Consider the following 10,435-nt stretch of genomic DNA (forward strand, 5'->3'; position numbering starts at 1 on the left):
TCTGAGCCACGTTGACTTTACACCGCACACGAGACAGACAGCCACGATCGCCAACTCACAAAGCCCCAACTGCCAACTCTAACTAAGGGCAAGCAAGACAGAGAGTGAACGCAAGACAGAGAGCCCAGCCCACCAACTCTAAGACCATGGGATACGCACGTATTTAGTGTATAAATGGATATAAATAATTGCATGTAAACGATTCGCCAAAATCTGTTGTATGTAAACGATACTGTTTTAAACGTTATTGTTTTTTCATCAGAAAACCCTGTTTCCACGTCTACCTGTATTAGCTTAGATGGCACTTTTACCACTCGCAATAGGGCGGAAGCGCTGACTTATCGTGTCAACTGGGCAACACAGTGAATGCGGCGTCTATCTAATATATGTCTATGTTTTCCGTAGCCTGCTACAGGAAGGTACTCTCTCGACCAATGGCATTGGTTTCGCTCCTTGCTCTTTTCGTTATACTACGACGGTGGTTTCCTAAGCCTTTGCTATACTGAATTCCTTTCTCACCGTTTTCCATTCCTATTCTTACACCGCCATATGCTAGGGCGGGCTTCAGCTAGTTGTACATAAGCATGTTGTGGTGCTTAACATCATGTCTACCTGTCTGTGCCCGGCCTGTTCCCCACAATAGTAACAAGGTCAGGTTTCAAACTCAGAGCTGTGAGGGAGTAACTAACTTCTTTAAACACATTAAGAAAAATAAAAAAGGTATTATATTTTCAGATTGTACAGCATGTCCCTAAATAATTGGGAAACTGAGAGAGGTTAACAGATTTTCCATCTAATCATAATTAAGTTAGAGACAAGCTAGAATGGTAAAAAAGGAACCTCGCTAGACTAACCACTTAGTGAGGAGGTTCCAGACAGGACAGCTCTAAACGTGGAGTTAAGCAGACGGAGTTGTCTTTTTCCTTCGTTTTTATCTTCTTTGCACAGTCAATGGTTTGTACTTCTACATGCTACACTAATTATATACCTAACGGTGATTTTAGTTTTACTGCACCTAATGTTAGTAGGTGAACTGAGGATTTCAAACTAAATAACACTTAAAACAGGAAATGTGGTTACTTGATTTTATGCTCGGATCTCACTTATTATTTCTCTCTCTTTCATTTCTAAACGGATTGCTCAATCTCAGTGGCATGGTTTGCCTTTTGTATTTCAAGCTCATATATGGGTCAGCAGCCTTTTTTGATGAAAATCTCAATGTGCGGGTAATAAATGCTCTAGACATCACTACTTGGTAGTTGAAAGCACAGGAAGGAAAAAGCCACAGATCACCGTTAGTACAAATTATAATATAATGGATCTCTTTATTTGAAAAGGGCAGTGAGGTTTACCAGTGGCCGGCGCAGTGTTGTAACTGGATCCCCAATTCAATTCCAGGTGGGAGTCCCCTTTCTGTAGGGTTTATCCAAAGATTCCAGCTTTCTCATAGTTTTCTTGCCAAAACTAAATTGCCTGATTTTAAATAAAAGTCTCCTAGAATGCATTTGCCTGTCAGAGTAGATGTTTATCAGAGAAAGGGGAATCCTAGGAGCGTACTAGACATTCTGATTGGGAAAATGAAATGACCAACATCTACAAAAACATTTTACTCGCTGTATAATTTACAAAAATTAAAAACAGCACCACCACCCCACCTCCTTTTAACCAATTCAGGGTCGCTGGAAGCCCAATGCCTGTCCTGGTAGAATTGGACTCGGGCACCTTCCTGGGATGTTCCCTGCCCGATCCAATTCATACATGAACATTAGTCAAATTCAGCCCAGTAAACTTGCTACACCTACTCACCGGACTTCTAGAAAGTAACGTCAATCTGTGTTTCGACCACACTACTTGGTCATTTATTCAGCAAGTGTGTGGGTTTATTTTTCTCTGTATGAAGAAAAAAAACCTTTCTGGCATTTATGTGAAAGTTACTGTTGTGAAGTTTCCACTGGTGTCTCGGTGTTCTTGTTTTGTTCCACTGCCTTAAATTATTTTATAATATTAAACACTCAAATGATGTTACCTCTTCATCTCTGCTTGCTTAAACTAAAAAAGGTTCAACTCCTTCAATCTTTCCTAATAGGTTGCAGTCCATTAATCAGTTAAGTTACACTTTTTTTTTGGACTTTTTCTAGAACTGCTATGCATTTTTTCCAACATGATGGCCAAAACTGCACGCAGTACTCCACGTTAGGCCTCACCATTGCATTACTATAGGCTCCTGCTGCCAGGGCTGTGGAGTCGGAGTCAATTTTGAGTGCCTGGTGTCGGGAAAAACGTACCGATTCCAACTCCTAAAAAATTTAAACTGTAATGGGAAAAAAAAAATACAGCAAGTCCAAATGTTCCATTACACAAACAATAGTCATTAGAACATTAGAACACTCTGGACGAGAACAGGCCATTCAGCCCAACAAAGCTCGCCAGTCCTGTCCACTTATTTCCTCCAAGAAAACGTCAAGTCGAGTTTTGAACGTCCCTAACGTCTTACTGTTTACCACACTACTTGGTCGCTTATTCCAGTTGTCTATCCTTCTTTGTGTAAAGGTGGCACACTGGTAGTGCTGCTGCTTTGCAATAAGGAGACTGTGGTAGATTGTGGGTTCGCTTCCCGGTTCCTCCCTGTGTGGATAGTGCTTTGAGTACTGAGAAAAGCGCTATATAAATGTAATGAACTATTTTTTTTATTATTATTATTATTAAAGAAAAACTTCTTAATGTGTGTGCGAAATTTACCCTTAAGTTTCCAACTGTGTCGCCGTGTTCTTGATTTTAAAATAACAGTCTCGATCCACTGTACTAATTCCCTTCATAATTTTAATCACTTCCATCATGTCTTCTCTTCATCTTCTTTTGTTTAAACTGTAAAGGCTCAGCTCTTCTAATCTTTCCTCATAACTCATCCCCTGTAGCCCCATAATCAGCCCAGTCGCTCTTCTCTGGACCCTTTTCTTGTGCTGTTATGTCCTTTTTGTAGCCTGGAGACCAAAACTGCACACAGGACTCCAGATGAGGCCTCACCAGTGTGTTATAAAGACTTGAGAAGAACCTACTGTGACTTGTACTCCACACCTCAAGGCGCTATATAACCTGACATTCTGTTAGCCTTCTTAATGGCTTCTGAACACGGTCGGGAAGTCGATAGCTTAGAGTCCACTGTGACTCCTAAATCCTTCTCATAAGGTGGACTCTCGATTTTCCGACCGCCCACTGTGTATTCAAACCTCACATTTTTACTTGCTATGTGTAATTCTTTACATTTACTGACATTAAATTTCATTTGCCCAAGCCTGTCTGCTATCCAAGTCCTTCTGTGATTATATAACGGATTCCAAAATATCTACTAATCCACCTATCTTGGTATCCTCTGCAAATTTAACCAGCTTGTTCCTTATATTTCTATCTAAATCATTTATGGATATTAAAAACAGCAGCGGCCCTAGCAGTGCCCCCTGCTGGTCACCACTCTTAACATCGGCCAGTTCTGATGAGGTTTCTCACACCACCATCACCCTCTGCTTCCTGTGTCTGAGCCAATTCTGTACCCATCTAAAAACACCACCCTGAACTGCCACTTCTTTTAAATTGATGCCCAGCCTCTCATGTGGCACCTTATCAAATGCTTTCTGAAAGTCCAGCTAAATAATATCATAAGCTCCACTTTGATCGTATCCTTTTGTCGCCTCCTCACAGCATGTTAGTAAAACACGACCTAATTAAGTCATAATTAAGTTCTTCTCTGATGTAAGAATTAAGCCGAGTGCATAGTTGGGTTACTACTAGTGCGAAGTTCAGCTGAGCTATTATACAACCTGACGTTCACATATTGTCATTTGGATTTGGGTACATTACAAAAAGTGTTTTCATTTTATTTCAGATATAATGTGTTTAACCAAGTTCATGTGAGTGTAAACAAGTGTAATGATGTAGGTGGAGGTGTGTGCTGTGGCCTGATGTGTGTTCAGGGGTTCTTGTCTTTTGTTTCAACTGGACAATACGGTAGAGAGAGTCAGCTTCCTATTCAGTAGTTCTGTGGTTAAGTGACGTGTATGTTGCCTTCCTTCAATCAACATGGAAAATACATTAGAATATTAAATACAGAGTAGTCGTATTCAGAGAGTCGGAGTCAGAAGAACCGGAAACTAAGGAGTCAGAGTCGAAGGATTTATCTACCGACTCCACGCACGGCCCTGCAGGCTGCTGCCCTGCCATCCTCCCCTGAAAAATTAGATTAAAGAAAATGGACGGATAGTACATTATTAACAGTAACGTAAAGAGAACGCCCCTTGACTTGTATTCTACACATTGTGTAAAAAACTTCATTGTACCCAATATCCTATTAGTCTTCTTAATGATTTCTCACTGCTGTCTGGATGTGGACTGTAAAACATCCAGTACGACTCCTAGGTCCTTCTCATCAGGCATACATTCAAGTTTCAAACCCACCATTCTGTATTCAAATCCAACATTTTGACTTCACTTTTATTTACACCAAAGGCCAGGACGCGTTAGACCACATTTCCAGCGATTTTCTGGAGTAGACTTCAATTACGTAATCTTAGAAAAATGGAGGCAGCAAGTGGCGCGCTTCCGTTTAGTCTGACATACCCTGCAACTCACTCTAACTAGTCTGCGACTCGCTCCTATAAAATCAAATATGTTCGATTTTGCCTTTAGTCACAGGAGCGGACTATGTATGCATTAGGGCTAACAACGAATAAACACTCGCCCAGAAGCACAATGCATACAATGCAGCAATAACGAATAAGGAACACATTTGTTTCGGACCTCACAAACAGAACGTAAGCTCGTCTGATGTCTCGTGTTTTAAATAAGGCCGAGACTGTAGCTGAACTCGCCGTACCTGTTAACCCTTCATACAGTGCTGGCTCTGTCTGGCAGCACGCTATTGGCTGTCAGAAAAAGGGGCGGGTACAACTGTACACAGTTGCTAAATTTACAATTATATCTCGCCTGAAGAAGGGCCCCGAGTTGCCTCTAATGCGTGCATATTGTAATCTTTTTAGTTAGCCAATAAATGGGGTCATTTTGCTGGACTTCTCGCTACATTCATAACGGCTAACACAGTACAACACCCTAATACTATAAATTTACAATCAGAAATAGTGGACTGTCTGCAAGTCTGATGTACCCTAGGACTACAACTCGCATAATGTGGCATCAGCTTAAATAGGATCTGCCACAAACTCAGGCTTGCAATCTTCCATGGTTACTCTGTAATGAAGCTGAACAAAACTATCGTAGCAATCGCAAAAGATACAAACTAACCACTGTAATGATTCCAGATTATCATTCATTCCACCTAGTGTGGCATCATCTGCAAACTCACCCCAGATCAAGTTAAACTAGAATAGCCAATCAGCTTGAGTGACACATCTTTCTGCATTTCCCCAAACCATTGTTCAGTAGCACTGGGTTGTCCCATGTGATGTATGCAGCCCTGTGTCCCGTGAACTGGGCCAGTTCTACAGGGAAGATCACAGGATTCAAACCAAGAGGCAGCATCTCTAAACACTGCACCACTTTGCCATCAGCTCTACAACAGAAATAGCTTGGAGCATTCCGGGGTTAATTACTGTTTAGATATTTATGATCCGACTCCCTAAAATCCACAACTGAAATGCCAATCAAGAAAATGGATGAACGCGTTGCAAGTAAATGTACATAAGACGTCCCAAGCGTATCACGATGTGTCCTGATTTAAACGCTACGTCAACAAATCTGGAGATGTCTTTTATTATTATTATTATTATTTTTTTTTTTGGAAAGTTGCACCCGATCCCATTTGAGGTTATTCTTTGCGACTCTGACCCCCTAAAGTCCAGACAGCGTGTCACGCCCCTTGTTATGAAGCCCAGACGGTGTATTCCAAACAGGTACATTCACTGCTGCCCTCGTCACTTCTTGGCAGCTTGTGGGACGCCAAATCACACAGCGCCGGGGTCGCCGTTCACATTTACTAGTCCAAATACGGCATTCCAAAAGAGCTACCACCAACGGAGCCCTGCTGCACAAATAGGCTTCTGTTTTGTTTTCCAGGATCGCAGTCTTTACTTCTTCTAACTTGACATTTGCCAACTTTCTTTTTTTTTTTTAAATGTATCTATAAAATATGTGCAATGGCTTCGGGGGCAAACACATAAAAACTACACGATCACAATCTCAGCCCGTTCACGTATTATTATTGCTCATATTAAACAAGCCAAAACCGCTCATCAGGACGAAACCGTCCACTCCCTGTAACAAAACGAGCCATTTCCTAAAATATCAAAATAAGGCTTGCTCGCCAACCTTAGGCGGAAAAGAAGAAAACGGCTTACCCGCGGTAATTCTACTCTTCCATCCAGGCGACACGCCACCACTGGTCTGCGTTGCAGTATTTTCTTCAAACGCAAACTTTACGTGGTCCCTAGGAGTCCAGGCCCCTCTCTCTCTCTCTCGCTCTCTCTCACTCGCTCTCTCTGGCTGGCTGGCTGTTTTTTTTTTTTTTTTTTTTGCAGGAAGTAATTGCAACTCACATGGACTGCATTTGAACTGCAGTGCCCCCCTCCTTTCCCCTTGACATCATAGCATCGTGGCATTTAAAGGGACAGACGCCCGCACCCGGCTATTGTCAGGATAAGGGGGAAAAGGGCGGGAGAAGAACGGGCACGAGCAGACGTGGGTGGGTGGGTGACCGAGTGTGTGAGAGATAAAGAGAGAGAGAAGGGGTAAGGAAGTGAAGCGGGCGCGAAATGCCCAAGAGGGGGCGAGCCCTCCTGTCGCGCCGTGCCATGGGCAAGCGTAAGGTCGGCAACTTAGGCTCTGCTTCAATGTTTTAAATTATTATTATTATTTGCGTGGCGTTGTGGATATGCGGTTATAATTTCAATTCCCGGTATTCACACTGTAACCATGAGCACCTGCCAGTGTTCTAATTGAAAAAAAGAATGCAGTAGTATCTCAAATGTTGTCTTTGGGTAAAAGCGTGTGCTTGGTGTGTGTGTGTGTGTGTGTGTGCCCTGCGGTGGGCTGGCGCCCTACCCGGGGATTTGTTCCTGCCTTGCGCCCTGTGTTGGCTGGGATTGGCTCCAGCAGACCCCGTGACCCTGTAGTTAGGATATAGCGGGTTGAATGATGGATGGATGGATAATAGTAATATCAGTGCCTCTTTCTGAATTCAGCCGAGTGGAGTATGAGTTAATACAGGCTTAGCTATAAATGCACTATCCAAAATGCACTAACAAATCTATATTTATTTTTTATAACAGATAGATAGATAGATAGATAGATAGATAGATAGATAGATAGATAGATAGATAGATAGATTGATTTATTTTTTTTATATACATATGTGTGACTATGAGCAAGTCACATCTGGTAGTGTCCCATTTGGAAAAATGTAATCAATTGCATCTCAAATGTTGTACATCAAACTGGCTAAAGTTATCATCCAAAAACTGAATAATAATAATAATAATAATAATAGCAGTGCTGGCTCTTAGATACAACTGTGTGGAGCTTGAGTTAATATCCTTAGCTATAAATGCACTTAAATTTTTTTTTTTACATAGATAGATAGATAGATAGATAGATAGATAGATAGATAGATAGATAGATAGATAGATAGATAGATAGATAGATAGATAGATAGATGTGAAAGGCACTAAATATATATTAGAGGTAGAGATCTAGACAAGATATAGAAAATGCACTATATAATGTAGAGATATATAGGTAGTAAATGCACCATATGAGACAGGGGTATATAGCAAAAGCTGCTTATGAGGTATACAGAGAAGGTAGACAAGGCAATATAACAGATAGATAGAAAATAAGATAAAAATAAGTAATAATAATAATAATAATATACTTAATCAGTCATCCGGGAAGGGTTCAGATTAGAGCCGCTGCTCCTCTGCATCGAGAGGAGTCAGATGAGGTGGTTCGGGCATCTGATCAGGATGCCTCCTGGACGCCTCCCTGGCGAGGTGTTCCGGGTACGTCCAACTGGGAGGAGGCCCTGGGGAAGACCCAGGACACGCTGGAGGGACTATGTCTCCTGGCTGGCCTGGGAACGCCTCGGGATTCCCCCAAAAGAGCTGGAAGAAGTGGCCGGGGAGAGGGAAGTCTGGGCATCTCTGTTCAAGTTGCTGCCCCTGCAACCCAACCTCAGATAAGCAGAAGAGGATGGATGGATGGATGGATAATAATAATATAAATAAAATTAATAGCAGTGCTGCTTCCTAGATCCAACTGTGTGGAGTTTGAATTAATATCTTTAGCAATAGATTCACTAACAAATGCATTTGTTTTTTCTTTTAGATAGATAGATAGATAGATAGATAGATAGATAGATAGATAGATAGATAGATAGATAGATAGATAGATAGAAGTGAAAGGAACTATATGATAGATAGATAGATAGATAGATAGATAGATAGATAGATAGATAGATAGATAGATAGATAGATAGATAGACCAACAACAAATGCAGTATGTTACTAAAAAAAGTCCAATAAAGGTTTGTTTTTTTCCTTGAAATATTTTAAGGACGCAGTGATTTTATCAATTTAATACATCCTGCCTATTCTTTCTTGTGCTCCACCTACCCTTAAAACACAGGAGCATTCTGGGTAATTTAATCATATATTAGTTTACTGTTTCAAATTTAGCCCGAGAGAGGTCTCTTCAACTTGTATATAATTCTTTCATATGTCTGATAACTGATTCTGTTGGCAAAACAGCTCCTCTAACAGATATTTACATAACTATAAAGTCGCACAGACATGTCCGTATTTTATGCTTGAATGTACCACCTTGACCTGAGAAAACGTCACACATCACACACACAACCATGACAAAATATTTAGTAAACAAAAATGTCCTTTTGATGAAGTAAATCAAAAATACTCCATCTTTTCAATAATCCATTTCCTAAACCTAGGAACAATCTCTGGACAGGGTGGCAGTCAATCGCAAGGTGGTCACGCACACACATTAAAGGCCAAACCTGCGCAGTTTTTAAAACAGCTGACCCAATCCCAGAGCACTTAAATATTAAAACTTGCATACATTTTTCTACTGATTTAACAATAAGAAAACGTTAATTTTGCCAAAAGTACAATAAGCAGAAAAAACGTTTTCTGTCATTTCAAAATCATTAACAGATCTTGTATATTTTTTCATACATTTGAAATGTGAAACACTGAAATTTAGATTATATTGTAACTGTGTATTATGAACAATTTATGATATATAGCAAAATACCCGCGCTTCGCAGCGGAGAAGTAGTGTGTTAAAGAAGTAATGAAAAAGAAAAGGAAACATTTTGAAAATAACGTAACATGATTGTCAATGTAATTGTTTTGTCACTGTTGTGAGTGTTTCTGTCATATATATATATATACACACACACATAAACATATATATATATACATACACATATACACATACATCCACATATATATATACATATCTACATATACACACATACATATACATACAGACACATATATACACACAAATACATATATATATACATACACACACATATATAAACATATATATACACACACATATATACAGTCTTTGGGGTGCGAGCAACTGTTGCTGGGGGTGCCAGAATCCATCAAGGAAGAAAAAAGAAAAACATTATTTGTATAAAATCTTAATTTATTTATCCATTCCTAAATAATTAAATGGGCAGGCTATTTCGTATCAGTGCAATACGCTGTTTGTTAAAACGGATGACTCCGCTTACGTAAGTCTGCGGGATATTATGAACTATCGTATCTGTTCAAGTTCTATTTAAACTTTAAATAGAAGGAATTTTTATTTAGTCGACAGAATATTATTCCGGAAAAAAACAACTCAAACCTTAAATAACTTATAATATTTTGCTCTCCATAAAAATATATCCTGTCTAAATTATACAAGTTAGAAATAAAGTAAACGTTAAAAAAACAAACATTCAAATTTCTTTTTACTCTTATGTAATTTTATATAAAAATAAACTTAAATTTTAAATATCCCAAAAGATTTTGCTCTCCATAAAAATATATCCTGTCAAAATTATACAAATTCAAATATGAACATGGTGCATAACAAAACCTGGAAATATAAATAAAATGTGTTCTTTTCAGCAATAACAAATCAAATCATTCAGTTGTCTTTGCTCTTATGTCATTTTATCAGAGCTGGACGCCTGGCATCTTTTTTTGGCAACAAGTTCGTTTATGTTTGGTGTGAGGTTCTGTGTTGTGGAGATTCTCAGGATGGACTGCAGGTGCTCATCAGTGAGGCGACTCCTGTGTGCTGTTTTGTTAGTCTTCATGACTGAGAAGAGCTTCTCACACAGATATGTGCTACCAAACATGCACAAGGTTCGAGCCGCATGTAGACGGAGCTGGAGCATTTGGGGAATGGAGTG

The 10,435-nt window shown here is 39.8% G+C and overlaps 1 protein-coding gene across 1 annotated transcript in view; it reads right to left on the minus strand.

Moving 5' to 3' along the window:
* Window positions 1-6,770, minus strand: part of LOC120535082 (nucleus accumbens-associated protein 2-like) — a 171,869-nt gene extending 165,099 nt beyond the window's left edge. Inside the window, exon 1 of the mRNA XM_039762632.1 lies at window positions 6,345-6,770. The gene's annotated coding sequence lies outside the window, so the exon portion shown is untranslated. The remainder of the gene's footprint in view (window positions 1-6,344) is intronic.
* Between the last annotated feature and the right edge of the window lie 3,665 nt (window positions 6,771-10,435).

Source organism: Polypterus senegalus, chromosome 9 (genome assembly GCF_016835505.1).
Source record: "Polypterus senegalus isolate Bchr_013 chromosome 9, ASM1683550v1, whole genome shotgun sequence".
NCBI lineage: Eukaryota > Metazoa > Chordata > Cladistia > Polypteriformes > Polypteridae > Polypterus > Polypterus senegalus.